Raw genomic sequence first — 20,476 nt, 5'->3', positions numbered from 1 at the left:
CAGCCAGCGCAGCCTCCTGGCAACATGTACTGCTTGGGCAACCCGGCTCCCCCCAGACATGTGTACAGCACCCCCACCCTCACCCCCTTGCCGGCTGTGCACATCACAAGAGCAGTCTACCTGCAGCAAGTGGCATGCACAGCCTGGCTCTCTCCTTTTCCAAGTGCACAGCACCCGCAGGCTGGCCCCCTTCCTGCCATGGGTGCAACCCCTTCCCCGCTGCACCACCCTGCCCCCCCAGGAATCAGAAGCCAGGGGACGGAGAACGGCCTCAAGGGCCATGGTTGGAGTGGTAGTTGGCCTGGAGCCTGCAGGCCGCATATTAACACCTTGCAGGCCACATATGGCTCCCAGGCCACCAGCTGAACAGCCCTGGTCTAAGGATGTGTTTGATTTGCCATGGTTCAGCAGTGAGCCAGACCCGTTCAGTACAAGGTACCTAAACCTGCTGAAAAAGATGTTCTAAGATCTACATGCTGAACAGATATTTTTGTACCCACGCTGCCTGAAAACGTTGGGACTGCTACCATGCTGCTCCTAGTTTTTCCTAAAAATAACATCCTGACCTATAACTTACCTCTATAGTCCTAAAAACTGTGGTACTTCCATAGAAAAGTTATTCTAGTTTGCTGCTCTCAAAAATGCAAAGTGCTTTGATATCATTTCAAGATAGGGATGGGAGCCAATTTAACCTAATTTCAAATTGTGGGTTCAAAAGTTCAGTTCAGAGTTGAGTGCTATTTGGCTTACGTCTTGGGAGGAAGAGACTGAGAAAAGCAGCAGGAAAAAAAAACCCCAGAGTTAATATTAGGTGAGAAATGAAGCAAAGAGTAAGCACAGTGAAAGCCAATACAGAGAGTGGGTGAAAAAGAAGCAGTGAGAGACAGAGAAAACCATGATAATGAAAAAATAGTCTATTCAAGGTCCATGAACTTTTCAGCAAGCAAGACTTAAATTTGGTGGCTTATTCCTTCTATTCTACCTGAACTCCATTCAGTTGTAGTTCATTTAAAGTAAAAATACAGTGACAGTTACAATAAATTCAATGTGAAAATGAAAACTACAGATTGACAGACTTTCTGTTATAGAGTTTGATATTCTGACTATTTTGCACTATCCCCATATTTTTCACTTTTCAGACTGATGCAGCAGTTTGCATTGAGAATGCAGAACTGCACTGGACAAGCTGTTGGAAGGAAAACTAAAGGTTTTGGCAGCTGGCACAACAGGTTTTGGCACTCAAGGATGCATGGAAGTCAGCTTGAAATTGTGGGTAAGTATATTAGGTTGGGTTTTTTTTTCTTTGCAGGGCTATTTTTTCAGACTCAGAGGGCACATCCCAATGCATGCGCAAGTGCAAAGACATGCATTTCCTGTGGGACAAATATTTGTGCTGCTGCTATTTGTTCCCGGGCATGCTCCTGCACATGTGCTCTGGCATGTGGCAAAGTGACCGAGGTTGGGGCCAGCATCTGTGCTGGCCCCAGCAGCCTTTCATGGCATCCTGGGGGCTTCCTGGGACAGCAGTGGCACTGACCACACAGCTTAACCCAGTGTAGCTCTGGCTGGCCAGACTCATTTCCTGCAGTGCACACTGCTGCTGTGTGCGCTGCACTGCATTTTTTAGTGGCAGGTTTTTTTTGGCCCTGGGATCTCCCAGGGTGAAAAAAAAACCCACTGTGCATGGGTACATGTGTACCAAATGCAATTTGCAGCACCTCAAACTGCTTTGAGGCACTGCAGACCACACTTGTGATACACCCCAAAGGGACAAAACTGCCTCAGTTGATACCTGGTTTGCATTTTCAGTGTATTCCTTGCAACCAAAAATAGCTAGAAACATATTTGCTTTGAAAGTTTGAAAGTTTACATGGAGTATAATTCTTCATTAAGAAGAAGAAAAATTCACAGCTGCAAAATCTGTGCATATAAAGGATCCTCTATATACAGAGTCCATGTCTGATTACGCATTACCTTTGGCTTTTTTAAGAGGTTTTCTGGAGTCACCCTAGCACAAAATCTGCCTGTGGCTCTCCAGGATGCCTAAACACCTTGTGCATGCTGAGGAGTCAGTGTTTGGCATAGGCCAAGAAAGAGCCAGGAGGGAAGAGCCTGGTAGAAGAGAGGTAATCCCCAGCTACTTCAGCTCTGGCTCCAGAAATGTCCTGGAGCTAAGCAGTGCCAAAGGTGTTAAGTCCATTAGGGAGGCTTGACTTGAAGCAAACTTACTGTGAAGCGCTGATGCCCTGCCAGGGAAATATTTGTGTAGGACTTGGAACAGGAAACTGGAAGCCAAATTCCTAAATCTTTTTTCCTCTTTCTGTCAGTGTTGGGAAGTCTCTCACATCTCTGCATTACAGTCTGACCAGCTGTAAAATCAGCTTAGTAATATTGTTGGCCACCATTGTATCACAATGGGTGTGCATGTGGTGGGGATAGTGAAGCTTTAATTAAAAGCTCTGGCAAAGTGCTGTACAGGTATATGGCTTGGTAAAAGGACAGAGAATTGTCATCCGTCTAAGGTCTTCTGGCCCACTGACTAGATCTCATTTAGATTTGATCATGGATCAAATCTTCTTATCCTCTGTTCCATTTTTTGATGTCCTTTTATGATCAGGCCAAATCCTATTTCATCCATAAGTGTTACTTACGTGTCCTAACATGGCCCACATACTTGGCATTTTTGCCACTTACACAGGTTTTAGATCTTATTTCTACTTGTGCAGCTATGCCTGCCCTTCTGAGACTGCTCAGAAGTCTGTAGGCCATATATGCTCTGTGGAGAAGTAGGGTTGGAGATAATGGCTATTACATGCAAAGAGGACATCAGGAGTCAGAACAGAGGATAGCACCAAAAATCATGCCCAGTCTATTAAACCAGACTTACTTTGGTTTGTTAGGAAAGAAGTTATACATGGCCAGTGAAAGGACATGCTAGTAGGAATTTAGTTGAGTTCAACAGGCTTTGTTCTTGAAAGCAGAGGGACCCCTGGGTTCTTGCTTCTGCCCCTGCCAGTAGTGGATGAAAGCTCTCTCACCCTGCTATTTACCCATTTTATCCAATGGTCTTTAAATGGAAAAAATCTATTCTAGGGAAAAGCAGGGAATAAAACCAATGGCCTCCGGCATCCTAGGACCTACAATTCTATAGAGTCATTGGAAGAAGACTTTTGAAGTGCCCGAGCACTCTACAAGATACACGAAAATGATAGGCAACTTCAAAGGGACAGCAGCCACCTGACTAAGGCATGTTTGCACTTGCTTGTGGCTCCCTTTCTTGACTCTCCATATAGAAATCCTCCAATCAAAAGGAGAAGGAATGGGTGAAGCAAGCCTTGGAAAGTGCAGCTTTGCTTTAACAGACCCTGCGCTGGGCTATGGTTTCCAGTCCCCGCCTCTGAGGCCAATGGACAGAAGCTATTTTTGTTGTTTACCCATTTCATCCAATGAGTAGTAAATGCAAAGCAGCCATTAAAGGTAGGAACAGGGGCCAGAATGTAAGACTCCCTGCTCTTGAGAACAGGTATCATCCTACTAGATCACATAGATTATGACTTTCTGGCCTCCTAACCACACTTACCTTCTCCTTTTGGCTGACCATTGCACAGCATCTGAGAAGAGCAAGTTGGATCTTCAATCTGGATCCCTAACTACTGGGCTAAAGGCTGTATGGCCCTCCCCCATACAGTCCCCAAACCTGCTCTTGACACGATAATTTTGGGGTTTTTTTATTCAGACCTTGCCTACCTATTCCTCAACAGAGCATCTGTGGCTGTGCTACATCCTCCTGAGCATCCTAAGGAGAACGAGTGTAGCTGGATAAGTGGAAAATCTGTGCCTGTGGCAAAAATACCACTTAAAGCCGCATACATTTATTTGGTAATTTAAATAGAAATGTGCTAGGTGAAATGGGATTTGGCCTATTCTGTCTTTACTAAAAGCTTTGCCACAGAATGGAATCAGAATTTCACTCTCTGTCTTTTGAGCAGCCAATGTAGAGGCTATATCTATTGTCAGTTTTTCATTGATCTCAATGCAGGCTGGGACGGGATGTTAGGAAATTGCACTGCAGATTATATGCTGGTGAGTGGTGTAAAATGCACTGCCTCTGCAAAGGATGCCTTTTACACCCAGCCCTTGGCATGGGGATTTCTATCCCAAATCATTGGTCAGGATCTTTGGAAGAACCGTGCACTGTAGTAATGTTATATGAGGTATGAGGGAGCAGCAGATGCAATAGGATGATGGCAGATCATCTGATTGCTCTCTCCTTCCGTCCTCAGCCCTTTGTTAATATTATTTTGTCAATTTTTTATCAGCTAGACAATGACAATTGTAATGCATCTCTCTTATAGCACTTGTTGCACCCATTGAAGTCCATGGGAATTGTCATCTTCAATGGACTTTGAATCAGACTCTCCTGATGCTGTAGTTGGACATATGGTACTAACTTGCAAGGCTGCAGCTAGACACAAGTCATCCCTGTGTTATTTCTAGATGTCATTTTTTGATGTACTTTCATTAGTTTTTTATGGAAGCGGAAAATCTGTTCCTGTAATATCCAGCTAGCAAGAAAGAAGAAATCTAGGTAAATTTTTGCTTCATTTAAGACTCTTTTGACAACTAATGATAATGTTCCAGACTCTAAATGCTATACAGTTATCCATAATTAGGACTAAAGGCGTGTCAGTCTAAATAATATGCTATCTATGTGATTTACACTGATTATGCAGAACATTTTCACTATCTGATTTTTGTCTATACATCCATTTTAAAACTGCATCACAGAGGTAGCCTTGCAGCACCTTTATTATGTAAATAAAATATCTCATAAAGCATATTTAATTTACAAGACAGAAATCCCAACATAATTGGCAAAAATGTTTTCAAAGTTCAATAAGACTCATTAGTACTGCTAATATTTCCAAATAATTTCTTGCATTCATTTAGGGGGCAGTTCCAATCACCAAAAAGTCAATGATTTCAGTGGGATCAGCTGAGATCCTCAGCTTGTGCCAAACGCTGCATGTATATTGAAGTCCAGGGAATTAAGCCGGGCCAGGGTGTAACAATCTAGAGGTACTACTTTAGCTCATAAACAAATGTGTTCGAAATAAATCTCCCTTCTATTTTCCGAGTCTGTTCTTCTTGGAAAGTTCTGATTTCTGTATTTTTCATTCGTTGGTTCTAGATTCTTTGAACCGTCTTCTGCAATGATCTTAAGAACGTGCTTCAGTCTTTTTCTGCACCAGTTTCTGTATGAGCAGACGAGAGCTACTAAAGCTATACCTACACAATGGTGTTAATCCAGACTTCTGCCTGAGTTTTAACCTCAATCTTCTCCTGTGGCATAGAAAAAACAATGATAGATTTGCACCTGCAGGATTGGGGAAGCTTATCCGGCTGCAGACATAGGTTAGACTTACTTATTTTGGAACCCATACACTTTGCAATAAGGACATGGTCCAAAATCACACAAATGTTGATAATCTGCCTCTGTCCATGTACAAAGATGGGTAACTTTTTCTACAATTGACTAGGACAAAGGAAACACCCCAAATAGAAATCAATTAAAAATAATGAGCTATACATCAAAAACACACAGTTGGCTGTGTCCAGATGAGTGTGGGTGTTTGTTTCCCCGAGGACAAGTAGTAGCGGCACATCTTGTGCTGTTGCTAGTTGTCCCCAGGGAAAGCCCTGCTCTGGCATGTGGCAGGTTATCCCAGGTAGGATAGGGGAGGCTGGGGCCAGCAACTGTGCTGGCCCCAGCAGCTTTAGCTGAGGTCCTAGGGGCCTTTGGGAGCTGCAGCCATGGTGCTCCTGCAGCAGAAAGCCTGGCCGGCAGGCGGGGTGTGGCTCCGGCAGGTAGGACCACGCAAAGCTTCGGTCCCTAATTCAATTTGACAGAGATTCAGCCCAATTCAGTGGTCAAATCTACAAATCGGAATCAAATCTCTCCGAATCAAATCAAAACCCTCCAAATTAATTCTGAGAGATTCAGAACGATTTGATGATTCAGACATGCGCAGCTTTAAATGTTTTTTCTACGTACCTCAGGGTAGCAGACAGCTTGCGAATGCTGTGATGCTGGGGTGCATGGAGCATCCCACAGGAGCAGGGGGGGCTCCCCAGCACACTCAGCAGCAGACTTGGAAGTGGGTCTACTGGGGAGTGCAATGGGGGCCACTCTACACCACCCTGGCTTTGTAAATGGTGCCTCCTGGGTCTGGGGGGGCACCTGAGGTTCCCCACGGCTCAGCAATCAGCCACAGGGGGAACTGGGGGGAGAAGGTGGGTGGCCCAGCGTGCTCCCTGGAGGCCCCAGAAGCGAACCAGAAGTACTTCTTGTCCACTTCTGGTTTCACCACCGAGCACATGGGCCCCCTCCAGTGCTCTTGTGGGACGCTCCATGCGCTCCAGCATCGCAGTGTTCACCAGCTGCCTGCTACCTCGAGGTATGTAGAAAAAACATTTAAAGCTGTGTCTATGTCCGAATCCCTAATTCTCTGAATCAGCATCGAATCTTCAGATTCGGATTCAGCTGAATTAAATCAGGAACAGTGATCTGAATCAACGAATTGAATCACTGTCCCTGATTTGGGCTGAATCCAAATCGAATAGGGCCCGTTTTGACACTCCTACTTGACAGCCAGGCTCTGGCTTTGGGCAGCGTGTGCTGCCATCATGTGCACTGCTCTGCTTTTTTTTAACATGGGTTGTTTTGACCCCGGGATCTCTCAGGATCAAAAAACACCCTTGAGCTGCAAAGTAGCAGCACAAGGAATGTCTGCATGTGCGGTGCATGGCACCACATACCACATATCCATGCTCATCTGGACATGGCTGGTGAGTGCAGAAACAGGAAGGACCCAGTAGCTTGGGTAAAGCCTTGGGACAGGAATGCTCACACCAGGACTAAGATGAGGCACTCAAACTCACAGGTCAATCATCCGGGTTAACTGTAATGCTAATGTAACCCACACACTGGAAATAGTCCCATTTGAAGCAGGAGACACTGGGCTGGGAATCAGAATGCTTATTGTTCATCACTTTGGACATCTCAAGCTAGAGAGATGAAGAGCATCACTATTTTGTTATGGTTTTCATAGATAAGATGCAGTTATCACAGTGTCTTTGATAGCATGTTGGAAAGCACTGGGGTTTAGATGCTTAGCAAGTCCTAGTCAGCTGCCTACAAAGTCAGTTTTTGTCCCGCCCAGATTCCTAAAAGTGAGGTGCATCAGTGCCTGCTTTCAGACCCCCGAGTCCTTTATTAGATCAAGCTCATAGTCCTTAGTCTTGTAGGCCAGGATTCAAACTAATGTCTTAACAGCCAGATCCTTTCCTAACCCCTTGGCATTCATATAGTACTTTATTTCACTCTGCTCGAGTCCCTGGCAAACCATTATCAGGTTTACTCTTGAACATCGGTCACAAAAAACAATGAGAAGAACACCTCTTGTGCTAATGGTTTAACAGGGATTCAGGTGTGGTGGGATAGGATTGCTCTTAGATGGTTAAGTATCACTTACATGCCTAGTAAGTGGAATAAGGCATTTCTTTTGGCATTGTACCACTTAGCTATAAAAGGAAATTCAATTTGACCAAATTAGGGCTAGAATTCAATAGAGTCAATGGACAGAGGCTTTTGAAGTGCCCCGGCACTCTACAAGATACAGGAAAACTGATAGGCAACCTCAACATTAGGAAAAGCTGCTTCACGGTTAGGGTGTCTGGACTGTGGAATAAGCTCCCTCCAGAGGTGGTGCAATCACCTACCCCGGAAATCTTCAAGAGGAAACTGCACGGTCACTTTGCTGGGGTCACGGGACCCCAGTTGTCTTTCCTGCTTGGCGCAGGGGGCTGGACCCGATGATCTTCCAAGGTCCCTTCCAGCCCCTAACCATCTATGAATCTATGAAAGGACAGCGCAGAAGACCCAGAGGTGCCTGGAATAGCTAAGGGGAAATGCTAAGCATGTTTGAAGTCTTGGCTCGCTTTTGGGCTTAGGCACTGGACTCTAAACCCATTAGGCACGCTACACAATTACAATCAAGAACGCTGAATTTCCCTGGTGCTACCCAAAAGGTTAGTGCACTCACCCACAAGTGGGAGAGCTGGGCTTTAGGTCCTCCTTACCCTGAGGGCTTATAAAACCCCATTTCCTGCTGCTGAGGGAGGGTCCTCGCCACCAGGCTATGGGTATGGGTATCGTTCAACCTTCCTGGTGAAACTAAGCCACTGGAAAGCCAAGTACGCAAGATCCCTGGAGCCAAAAGGACAGCAAGTGAGAGGGAGTCTGCCTCTGTAGTCTACTGAGAACTCCTCTGGAGTCCTGGGGTCCAGGATTATTTCTCTGTTTTAACTAATGATGTAAAGTATGTCCATAATCATAGCTGGCAATAGCAGCCAGAGTCCCAGGCTCCCCCTCCCAAGAGAAATGCCATAATGATTGGACTACAGGGGCAAGCTCCCTCCTGCTTGCTCCCAGCCAGAAGCTGAAATTCATGCAATGGATTTTATTTCTAAAATAAACTTTTCACCCAGCTCCAGCTGCCAGCTCCTCCCACTGACTGCTACAGTTGTCATCCTCCGTCCATTTGGAATATGCCCATGGAAAGTCAGCGGCGATTATGTGACAGGACTTAGCACTCTCTCGGTTATCACCTCTGCTGGACCAAAGACATTTAGCTCAATCCCCCAGATGCTTGCACAGTACAGGAGCAGCCCCATTCAGCTTGAGTGTTTTCAGGATCAGGGCCTAAGTATTTAAAAGAGCTTCTTAAATCATACACCTTCCATCTTCAGGTTACATTTTAAGGATGTGTTTGTCTTTTAGGTAGGGAGGATGACAGTCCTGGTTAACGCCAAATAACTAGGCTTTTCTTTCTTTTGGAGGAAGGAAATGTATAGAAACCTTCTCCCCCCGTCCCCCGTGCTGGCTGGCTTACTAGAAACTGCAACTTAAATCACCTACATTATGTGCTAGAACTGCACATGCTCTTCCACTGTTGATTTATCTGCAAAATATACCACACGGCAGTTGCTTGAATTAGGATCATGGGGAGAGGGGAATCATTAGAGAATAGGAAAAAGTCCAAAGCATAAAGAAAACTTCTCCTTTTGTCTCTTTCTTACATGCCTGTTTTATTTCCTCTTCATGCACTGACAGTGCTGATGAGACAATAGATGCAACCCTAAGCAATTGCTTTTTGGATCATATCTTTAGGGATCAAATGCATGACCATCCTTTTAGATTTCCAGGCAAGCCCAGTGACCCAATTATTATAATGTATTTGGTGCTACTGGTGGGCATATAGGCTAGTCAGGGTCAGATATTTCATTCCCAGTGTGTTTCCTTTGCTAACAAAGTGCCTTGAAAAGCTAGGTAAATTAGACTTAGAGAAAGGGACACTGCATCTTTGAGTAATGAGGCTGGGAAACAGGGAACACATTTTCCACTAGCTCATGTCTCACGGTATGGCATTCCGATTTCGTGACACTTCATAATAAATCATTGCTTATCACTCACATGGGAACATAACATGGCTCAAGTTAAGATTCGTTAGTGATTGTAAAGAAGAAACATGAATTGCTCTATATCAGGGCTTTTTGATCATCCTTCTGTCCATTGCAGGCATTTTTTGTATTGTTATATTTACTGTAACTGTTGTTTAAAGCATAAATAAAGAGGAAGGAAAGAGCTGAAAATATGAATAATGAAAATAAATTTATTTGTCTTATTTATGTGTTTATGTAAGCATTTGGCAATTACTTTGCACAGCAGTTTGTATCCGATGTCATAGACTGCTGCACTAACAGAAGTTTCTAAAGCTGGAAAGATCTTTTTTATAGCACTAAATGCCAATACATTCATATTCTTGGGAAGAAGGTTCTAGCATGCACATAAGTCAGTCTCTAGACTGAAGCTTGCTTTCTCGGGGCTGCCACAATGAACTGCAATGTTAAACAGGGAGGTTGATTTACCTACAGCCCTCTTGCTTTGCTCTCTGGTGGTGAAACAGAGACAGCTGTGATCCTGTGAAGGTAATCTGGCTGGAGTGGCCACATTTACTAGCTCCTCTCCTTGCTACTGGGGTAGGCACTGGTTGAGTTCAGGGCAGGAGCTGAGAGGGGTTCGAAGGGCTGATGACCAGCTATTTCCCAGGGCTCATTGGGGCTATGAGAAGCAGTGCTGAACCCAGAGCAAGGAGGATGCTAAGTGCAGCAGCAGCAGCTTACAAGTGCTTTGTCCCCACTGTTCCTGCATTGAGCTCAGGGATGACGAACCACAGAACTGGAGCCAAAAAGGCTGAAATCCATAAATTTCCTTGCCTCCTAAATGCATTGCCCTCCTGGGTCCCCCCCATGGGTTTCTGTGGACCTTCCAGGCACACTGCAATGCATAATTTTTTTTTTTTGCAGGAGTTCAGAAAGGCAGAATTTACTAGTTGAAATGGCTCTGGATCGAGAGGTGGTGTTTCTGGTAGTATAGACTGCTTTTTTTGGAAGAGAATCTATTAAAGGGAAGATATATAAGTGGAAACTCAATCAAATCAGGTGCTAAAATAAACTGTTGGAAATTTTCCCCAAAAATGTGCATGCATTTTGGTGAAACATTTCAGTACTTCAATTTTCTGCTGCTTTATTTTAGATTCTGGGAGGTATCTAGAGCCCTGGGAAAGGACAAAAAGCAAATCAAAATCAAATAAATATTCACCGCAACTATTACTTCGATGATATCCTTCTTAATAATTCACAATGAAATTAAGCAGATAAGTCACGTGGTAATTTTACGTTCCCTGGCTGGCCAAGTCCCAAAACTATAAAAAAGCTTTTGGGACAGTTACCCGCTTATAGGTGTGAATAAGTATTTGCAAGAATTTGTTCCAGAAATGTTCCTATAAACTGAATTGTGCTCAATGCCTTATGTTCGTGGAAAGCAAATAAAAGGCATCATAAAATATTGCCTAAGAAAGTTTTTGCTATTTAGATCAAATTCATCTTTACAAAAGTTTTAGCAGCATTTTTTCTGATCTGATCCAAAACCAAATTAAGCCCCCATCCTTCGCACACTTATGCTTTTATTTTACAAAGGTAAATAAATCTTCTTGAAGTGTATGGGACAACTCCTAGTAGTAAAGAGAAATAGAGGTATGCAGGATTAGGTCTTAATTTGACAGCTGATAGCTGATATCAAACAATCTGGAATCCCATCTTCCTTCCTTCATGCTCCTGATTCTTTGATGTCCCTCTCCCTGACGCACAGTGGGCATGTCTGCATGTGCATTAATGTGCTTTCCCTAATGCGCATTAAATTTAGCACCTTTAATATGAGGTACTTAATAAATGCACATTAGGTTGTGCTAATGCACAGTAGTGCAAGTGCATGCCTTTAGATGACGCTTAATGTGCAGTAGCCTCTCCTACTGTGCATTAGCACAGTTTTTGATACTCTGCTCTAATGAGCAGTAGAATAGGCTGCTCTGCATTAAAGCACACATGTAGATCTGCCCAGTAGGACCTGAATGGGGGATAATGCTTGAGATTGTGATTTCTGATGCTGTCTCTTGGACTTAGTGGCACATCTGCATGTGCATTAATGCGCCATAGTTATGGAGCATTAAGTTTAGTACCTGTATTAACAGATACGAAGGGCTTTTGTACACATGCATGCGCCACAGCACTGGGTGCTTTTAAAAGGGCTGGGCGCTGCAGCACATGCATTTGTGTAAATGGTGAAATGCACATCAGTGATGATACAATGGCAGCAACATGCTTTTGAACTAAAACACACTGAAGGTGTTTTAGTGCGAAAGTGCACCACTGTCGTTTTCTGCACACTAATGCGCATTTCACTGTTTATATAAATGCATGCAATGCAGCGCTGGGCACGCCAGCTCGTGTGCTCCACGGACTCGATTAATCAAGTCTGCATGGATGCACTGGATTTCCAGCACACTGGAGCAGACAAAGGTACATGTATAAATGCCCCATGTGTGCAGCAACTAGCAGTCCTGCACAGTAGCACCTGTGCATGCCTTTTAAGTGACACTAATGCACAGTAGACTAATTCTACTGTGCATTAGCGCAACAGTACGGCTTTTGCCCTGACGTGCCAATGCGCAGTAGATTAGTCTATTGCACATTTACAGCCTCATGTAGACATGCCCAGTTTAGCTTCTTAGATACATACTCTAGGTCTCTGGGGGTTATTCCCTCTTTTCCTGTGCCCAGGAAGGCCTCTCATTTCATAAATACCAAGTGGATTTCACAGCAAAAAAATTGTTTGGTTTTTTTTAAATGATATGCTCTTCCTTTTTTAAAGGGTTCCTAGCTCTCTGCAACTGTATATCGTATGTGTCGTACCTTGCTTCATCCCCTGCTAACGATCATTTGTATGCAGTAAAGAAATAACTGATGTAGAAAGAAAAAGAAAGCAGATTTTCCTTCCATTGGATTATAACATAGAGATTCTGGTTGCAGTTGCACTGAAGTGAAGGGGGCAACTCTCAATTTACGCTGACTTAGCTTAAATCAGAACCCGCCCCCTTCCCCCCCAATAAAAATCCTTGTTATCTTTATAAAGAGTACTGGCTCAAGCACCATCCAGGCCATGTTATCCAAAAAGCATCATGTTTACCTCACCATCTTAAATTTTATCTTAAAGCAGATGAGGAACGACTGTATTTTTTTTTCCTTGGGAGAAAGAATCCACCCCCCCCCCCACCCCCAAACTGTTTAATAACAGTCCTGCATTGCATCCAATACCAGACAATGTACCATCAAAATGTTAATTTTATCACAAACCATGTCTGGGTTAAAAACAGATATTGAAACAAGGGAATAAATATTTGACAATGCTGTTAAGGCAACTTTGCTAACGATTTTTGAACAACCTCCAACTGAGGTCTAAATGTCTGCAATATCCATAAACAACTCTATACTGTCCAATTAGGGAGACAAAGACATAGAGTCCTGTCAGGAAGATTTGCATGGCTAAGTGTCTGAGATCAGAGAGACGATGAGGGATCGTTTGGAGTGATGGGGGATGCACAGAACGGATGACTATCATTACAATATTACAGAGACTTACACCTTCCCAATTACTGGCAGGATTCATTAATTACTGCTGCATTTCCCTAATAGAATCCTCTCTCTTTGGCTTATCACCACCTTCCCTCTGTCTACGTAAACCCTCAACTCAGCAGTCGATCACATATGAAAAATTAGACAACGTAACTTCTCCTGGCCTATTTAAAATGAAAAGGCAATGGAATAAGAAATAAAGAACATGAAAAAAGGGCTGTAATGCAGATGTGTGGGAGCTACAGAAACAGCATCAGATGGGTTTGGGTTTTGTTTTTTTTTTAATTGAACTGTTGGAGAAAAGTATCCGTGGCAGCTGCAGAGAGAAGCGTCATGGTGGGTTTAAAAGCACAATGAAAAGCATTTTACATAGATGCACGCGCACACGTAAACTATAGGCAGATTACAAAGTGACAATTACTTAAGGCCTGCTAGGCTGAAGTTTCCATGCTGTCATCATGTTACTATCAACAGCATTATCAGTATCAACTGCTTTTGCAATTATGCACAATGACTCTTCCCGCACAAAGACTTAGCAACCACCAAACTCGTTTTCTTTTTAAATACACTGAAAAGAGAGTAGATTTCAATCCTTCATCTGTTCACAGATGAAACAACATTTCCAAATCATCACTGATAGCATTTTTTTCCTCCCATTCTAAGGACGGCCAACTGTTCTCAGTGATTTCTATTACATTTCCTACCTATTATTTCATGTAATGGCATTCCTTAAATTTTAAATTAGCTTTGAAGAATAAAAATAATTGAATTCCTGCTGTTTTGTGTACATAGAGGGTGACAGGAGCTAATGTGATAATTTAAACTGTAAATGAGTCTTCACTTTGTGTTCATTAATTACAGCTAATTACTGAATTACAAACCTTCTTGGTTAGGCACTGTTATGTATTCATGTAGCATGTTGGATCTCCAGCTGGTAGAAAACTGTTTTATAGACTTACAAGCTGACACACTAAGCTACCACTGAAACAATTCAGTTTGAAAAATAAAGGAGTGGGGGTGGGGGGACTACATGACTGCTGCAGTTGTCTCACTTCCTCTTGATTTACACCATGGAGAGGCTTGAGCACTTCTACATGGGGCCAGTGCTCCTACTGCCAATTCCCCAGCAACACTGATAGGGTGCAGGGCTGTGATGTAAAACTGGATCTCCAACAACGAGGTCTCAGACTTCAAGATATACTTTGTCTTCCATATATAACTGCATTTTGAATATCCATAGTGCTGGGCCATATGCAATGCTTTGAGGCTGTCTCAGATATAGAGGCAAGGCTTGGCTAACAACATGACCTATTTGGTCGTGTCTGTTGACATCCTCTATTACAGCCAAATGTGCTAACCAAATTGTACGACCCCACAAAGCAGGTGAGCACATTAGGCTCAGAACAACAGCTATGCTGAAAATAATCACGTGCTGCGATCTGGGGAGTGCAGATATGGATGGTACTGTGATGACAGGGAAATTACATGTATGATGGATATCTACCCCTCTTACAACCTCATTTGGTATGCTTTTATTCCCTTAATACAGCCAACATGTTCTCCATAAATCACTGTTTACCGCAGAAATGTTTCTATAAAGCATGACCTGGGCAGAGCACGTGTCAGCATTTTAGGCAACTATTCCACATGCTTGACAGGGTATGTTGGGAGACTTTCCTGAATCACACAAACTCACAGCAGGTACAGTTAACCAAAGGAAAAACGCGCAGAACATTTCAGAGCACTGGCTTTCCCTCCAGCTAGCAATGGCAGTTTGGGAGCTAGGAACAGATATTCCTTCCACCTCCAGAGTAGCATATGGTTCGAAAAGACCCCCAAGGTTTATCGAATCCAATCCCCTGTGTGAATGCAAGGTTTGCTATTCCCATACCATCCTTGTCAAATGCTGCTCCATTCTTTTCTGGAAAACCTTCAATGAAGGAAATTCCACAACTTCTCTGGGCCCCTTATCCCACCGTCCTACTGTTTGGACAGTAAGGATGTTTAGTTGGGAATATCCGGATGCTGTTGCTGAGTTGGGATTTGGACTATAATCCTCCCGAATATATCACATGGCCAGAACTTTTAGTACCCAGGTACAAACTGAGGACAAAGAAAGGGCCAAATCCCTAGCTAGAACAAGAGGATGTTGTAATCACCGTTTTCAATATAACTCTTATCATTCAACTGCAGCTGAGGATGTGGCTCAATGCTTTTATATTAACAAGGACTTTGATGATAAGCTCCTGAATAGTGACACTAATGTGACCATTGTAGCAGACATCAGTTGAATTAGTCCGTGTCCTCAGGTATAATAACAATAATTTGTACTTGCAGTGCTATCATCTAAAGAGAGGTGAAGTGATTTGCCCAGGGTCAAACAGCAAATCAGTGGCAGACTCAGGAGCCGATTCCATGTCTTGTCCTCTTCTCTAATCACTTTATCATGCTGCCTCTTCACTAATGATCAAGTGCGGGAAAAAGGGAATTAACGGTGACACCAGCAGAAATTCCTCCCTTTCTGCAGCTAGTAACTACCTCTTGCTACGTGATGACAATGACTTAAATAAGTATACTGCTAGCTTCTTTCATACCAGAGTGCTTTAGAATAAACATATACTGAGATCACTTAAATGTCACTGTAGCGCAGGTAAAAATGATAACTCCTCTTAATGTCTCATTGAAAAATGACACTGGTGATAGCACAGTGCAACTTAACATGCTGGGGCACTGGTTAAATGAGACTCATATACAGGGTGCCATTCAGTAGGTCCACTAATTACACTGTTTGGAGGTCTCCTACCTAAATTGCTTTCATATCCAGCCCCATTTTTACTTTTAATATCTGAAGAGATCTGAATCTGCAAAATATACAATTATAAACTAAAACTGGGGTTTTCATTATGCATAAAGGAATTAGGTCCCCAGCTCCTAGGAAAGAACTTACACAAATCAATGTCTAGTTTCATTAGTTGAGTGGCTGGAGAGGAATAACACGAGTTAAAAAGGCCTTTACAACCGTGAGGTTAATGCTCAATGTATAGATATTTTCTTCCCCAGAAAAGATTACAGAGATGCTCACTAGAATGACTAATTCTTTCTTTGGAGAACGATGGTGAAGAGTATAGAACGTAATTATCTTTTCTACGTAGCCTTAGTCGCAGTGTAGCATGCAGCCATTTCATTGGTCATGGCCATAGGTTTTTAGAGCACCCTTTGGTACTTTGTAACAGGAAAATATTAGACTTAAGGATGTGTCAGAGAATTGTTGGCTTTTCCAAAGTCTGAACTCCACTTTGATAGTCACTACTAGAAACTCTAACTCGTCATTCAGCTGAAACACATGACATGATGACATTTGTTTTCCAGTGTAAGCGTAGGCCTGCTCCCTTACCCTGGTGTAAATGTAAGTAAGAATCTATCTTTACCTAGGCATGTGTCATGCCTGTGTCATTCTCGTACCTTCACCGCTATGGGTCTGGGTAGGAACTAAAATGAGTTGTCCTGTTTATAATATACACCGTATCTACCTATGTGTAAGCTGCTCGGTTCATAGCTGTGGACTTGCTAGCTTCAGTCTTTGGGAGAAGAAGGGGTAGTGAGAGATTGCCCTGACTTGCAATTTTGCCTTCAAGAGCTGTCCTTTTGAAGATTTTTCCCCCCCCTTTTGACTCCTACAGGGGTCATAGGGATGAACGATTTGGGGGTAGAATCGCACCTCTCTTCTATTCAGCAAGGTTTGAGTCTTTTTATGAGCATGATCCGCCAATCCGTAATCAAGGGTTAATTTCACAGCTCACTGCTTCATCTAGCATAATATCCATTCAGACTAATTAAATCTGTCTAATAATGTGAGTGTCTTTGTCTTTGTTCTTTCCATTCTTTGTTTTACACCCTTCACATCTCATCTCCAGAACTACACGCCATCACACTCTACTTGACAAGCAGAATCCATCCCTAAAATTAAAACATTCCTGACCTATCTGCGATGACAAGGCAAGCGAGCTTCACAGCGCTGCGGCCCATGAAGGGAGCTGACACATTTGTTTTTAATTTCAAAAGAGTAGAAAGTGAAGATCTGACCCTGTCAATCAAGCCCCGTGACAAGTTTAATCATTGCTGCCCCACAAAAATCACGGCTAAATAGGAATGCAAATAATGTATCACAGGGCTCTTATAAATGCTAATCAAGGAGAAGTAATCAACTGACAATTTCACTGATCTCCTTTCTGAAGGAGTCAGTCAATGCACTGTCTCTGGACCACAAAGAGAAGAAAAGACAAAAGGCAGAGATGCCATTTCCCAAAAACCCATCCTTTTTCAGGTTTTTTTAAAGAGGGGGGAAAAAAAAAGACAATTCACTCTTTTTGATCCTTCACCGAACTTTAAAGCAGAGCTGCTTCTCAGGAACTTACACAGTTATATGTCAAGTGTGGTTTACGAACGGCACCCTACCAGAAACTTCTGCTAAAATAAAAGTTGTCATTTGTCTTTGCTATTAATCCATCTTCCAAATTCATTCACATCTTAATGCCTTCTGTCCTTCCCCACGAGCAATATATACCATGATAGATGAAGTTTTATAAGTGGAAAGCTAACAGTTGTGATCGTAATTTTTTGAAAAACACCCCTTTAAAAAAAACCCTGCTTTGGATTTCTTCTGCTATATGGGCCTTCTTAATGAGGGGAAATATTCCACTTACAGGAAGCTCTGAGTCGGGGATGCTATACCCTTCAAATACAATAAGGAATATAAGGTGTAATGCAAGCAGATACAAACAGGAACCTTTCAAACAGGAACTCTTCTTGGCAGCAAATCACAATTAGCGCAGTTTTTTCCTGCCTCTCACTCTTCTGTGCATTCTGGGGAGGTAATACAGAAGGACCTGGGATAGCCAGCCAGACACGGCTCTCTGTGCTATTCACCAGTATAATGTATTCAGTTGACTACGGTAGTTCCAAAAGGCGCCCACCAGACATCTGTGCTCCATTGTATTGGGCACTGTATACACACAGCAAAAAATGACAGTCCTTGTCCCATAAAGCTTAGAGAAGTAGTAGTAATAGACAGCTGCAAGAAGTTAAGCTCCAAAAAGGAAAACTAAGTTGCTCTGAGGTTTTTCTTGTGGAACTAATACCTAACACCAGCCTAACAGGCCAAGTTCAACAAGTACTTGAAGATAAAATCTTCAGCTTCAGTAGATGCCAGGATTGAAAGCACCTGACAGCTAGAATTCTAGCTTTATACAACATGCAGGTATTGTGGGTCTGGCTTTTGGTAGCTTGTGTTTGATGCTGGATAAGGCAGCCTGCAGAAATTATAGAGAGAACAGATTCAGCTAGCAATACAGCTTCCCCAGGCAGGACTCACCAAAGTGCCCCAATCCTGATTTGGAAAGCACTTCCAGAGGTCAAAGGAGGTCCTGCTGGTGAGAGTAAGGGAGACAATTTTAACATAGACACTTTTCCAGCAAATTCAGCCCTCAAAGTCATTTTACACCCCCCACTCCCGCCAAAGCACTGCTGGGTGATAATGATAGTTGGTCATGCTCAGATTCCCAATCACAAATGGACTGGCACTAGTAACAGGAATTTCTGTCTGAATTCCTTACCAGCACCTCCAGTCATCTAGCCACTAAGTACTAGGCATTATCTAAAAGTGCATTAAACTTTGCTGAAGAAAGATGGGGACCAAAAGAAAAGGATGTTCTCACCAGCAGGACTGTCTTTAAGGCATTATTTGGCAGGTGGGAGTTGAAAACAGAAATTTGAAAAGCCCCTTGCTGTTGTCATGTCACTTAGCAACAACCTTTTCTCCTTCACATCAACACTGGCGCAGTGGAGTGACTGCACAAAAAGCACTAGTGCAATCTGGAGATAAACAGAGCATGTAGGAAAGAGGGGAAATGACCTCGAATACCAGAGCCTGAGTTTGGGCTGGAATTGTAACCCCAGCCTCCAAAGGTTTCGAACAGTTTCTCAGGCATTGCACCCCATTCTCCTGCACACGTTGGCAATGTAACACTGCAGTACTGTGAACAGACACATTTTGGATTCCCACCCAGAAGTGAAATACCTATCTTCCAGGCGATCCACCTATGAGCAGCCATTCTTCTTCAGTTTTTTTCTGCCCTCCTAGTTCAGTCCCAGTTTTCTCAGACTTCCACTCTCCAGTACGTCTCTTCCCTGCTGGTTTTTGGACTCTTTCCTACAACAAAAGCACACAGTACCTGCAAGTCCTGATCCTTCCCTTGTGCTTCCTCAAGTAGCCAAAACTGAGATTTCCTCTTACTCTGCTACTGAATGCAAGAAAGATTAAAATGGTGTCTCCATTTCCACTAGGTGGAAGAGGTCGATGGGTTTTACTGCCAAATGGCTTTCCCCTTGCAAAACGCAGTAGGCTAGTAGGAAATCTTGTACCAACCAGAGCCACTGTTGAAGTGATGAGTAAGGTTAGAATTCAAGCTTGCGCCCATCAAATTGTACTACTGTCCTCCTGACATGAGTTTCATAGAGGTCAGGATTGACAACTACTTCTTCTCATTAGAGGCCAACTGACTGGCTGAAAAACTAATTGTCATGAGGAGCAAGAGGACACCACTCAGTGGATTCAAGCAGTCACCACGCTGATAGAGTGTCTTTAGCTCAGTAAAGAATGAAACTGCAGGAACAGGTTTGAGAGGGTGCCTTCCCGTGAACATAAAGCCCTGCAAAGTGCGTGAAATATTACACAAATAGAGCATTAGTATGTGCCAAATTAATAACATGCCTTATCTAGCAGCCATGCACTGATGCTTACTGTACAATTCTAAATCATTCTAATGGGAAGGAAAAATCAGAATCCATCACTGTGTGTCTGAGTTCCTCTCTCTCACTGCAATTATGAACAGGGACTTTTGCAAAGCAGAATTGTCTAAAAAGCGCTAAGAAAGCTGATCATCTAATCATCTGAGCACACAACAGGTAGTCACAAACTCCTAAGTCCTGTTCTCTGTATGTAGTTGGGTGAAGTTCCTTAGGCCAAAGCATACAGCATGTTAGTATGTCTCAATTTGGGGTTTGTAATTGAAGCCTGATTTTCAGAAGTGCTATAGAACATACCCAAGGCCCGAGGCTGAATCAATTCAATCTTTAAGGGTTATTATAAGCTGTACAGATTGAACCAATAAGCAGGTAAACAGACATTCACTTTAGATTCTGGAAATGCAGCCACATGCCTGCTGTGGCCCAGGCCAGAAGCCGGGGCACGCTAGAGCAGGCAGCTAGGGCCAAGGCTAGCCCACCCACTCTGCAAGGGCAGGGTTTGCAGGAGAGGTGCAAAGCATCCTGGGATGCTGTGGGACTGTGAATTAATTTGAATCTGGAAGGGATCTGGGACAGAAGT

General features: G+C 43.2%; 1 protein-coding gene across 1 annotated transcript in view; it reads right to left on the bottom strand.

The window, feature by feature from the left end:
• Positions 1-20,476, bottom strand: part of TSHZ2 (teashirt zinc finger homeobox 2) — a 297,739-nt gene that overhangs the window by 10,231 nt on the left and 267,032 nt on the right. The gene's annotated exons all lie outside the window — the stretch shown is intronic.

The sequence above is a fragment of the Crocodylus siamensis genome, chromosome 10 (assembly GCF_052110815.1).
Source record: "Crocodylus siamensis isolate JL-2025a chromosome 10, ASM5211081v1, whole genome shotgun sequence".
NCBI lineage: Eukaryota > Metazoa > Chordata > Crocodylia > Crocodylidae > Crocodylus > Crocodylus siamensis.
Note: the sequence above shows the minus strand (reverse complement) of the source record. Positions and strands in the feature narration are given on the sequence as shown.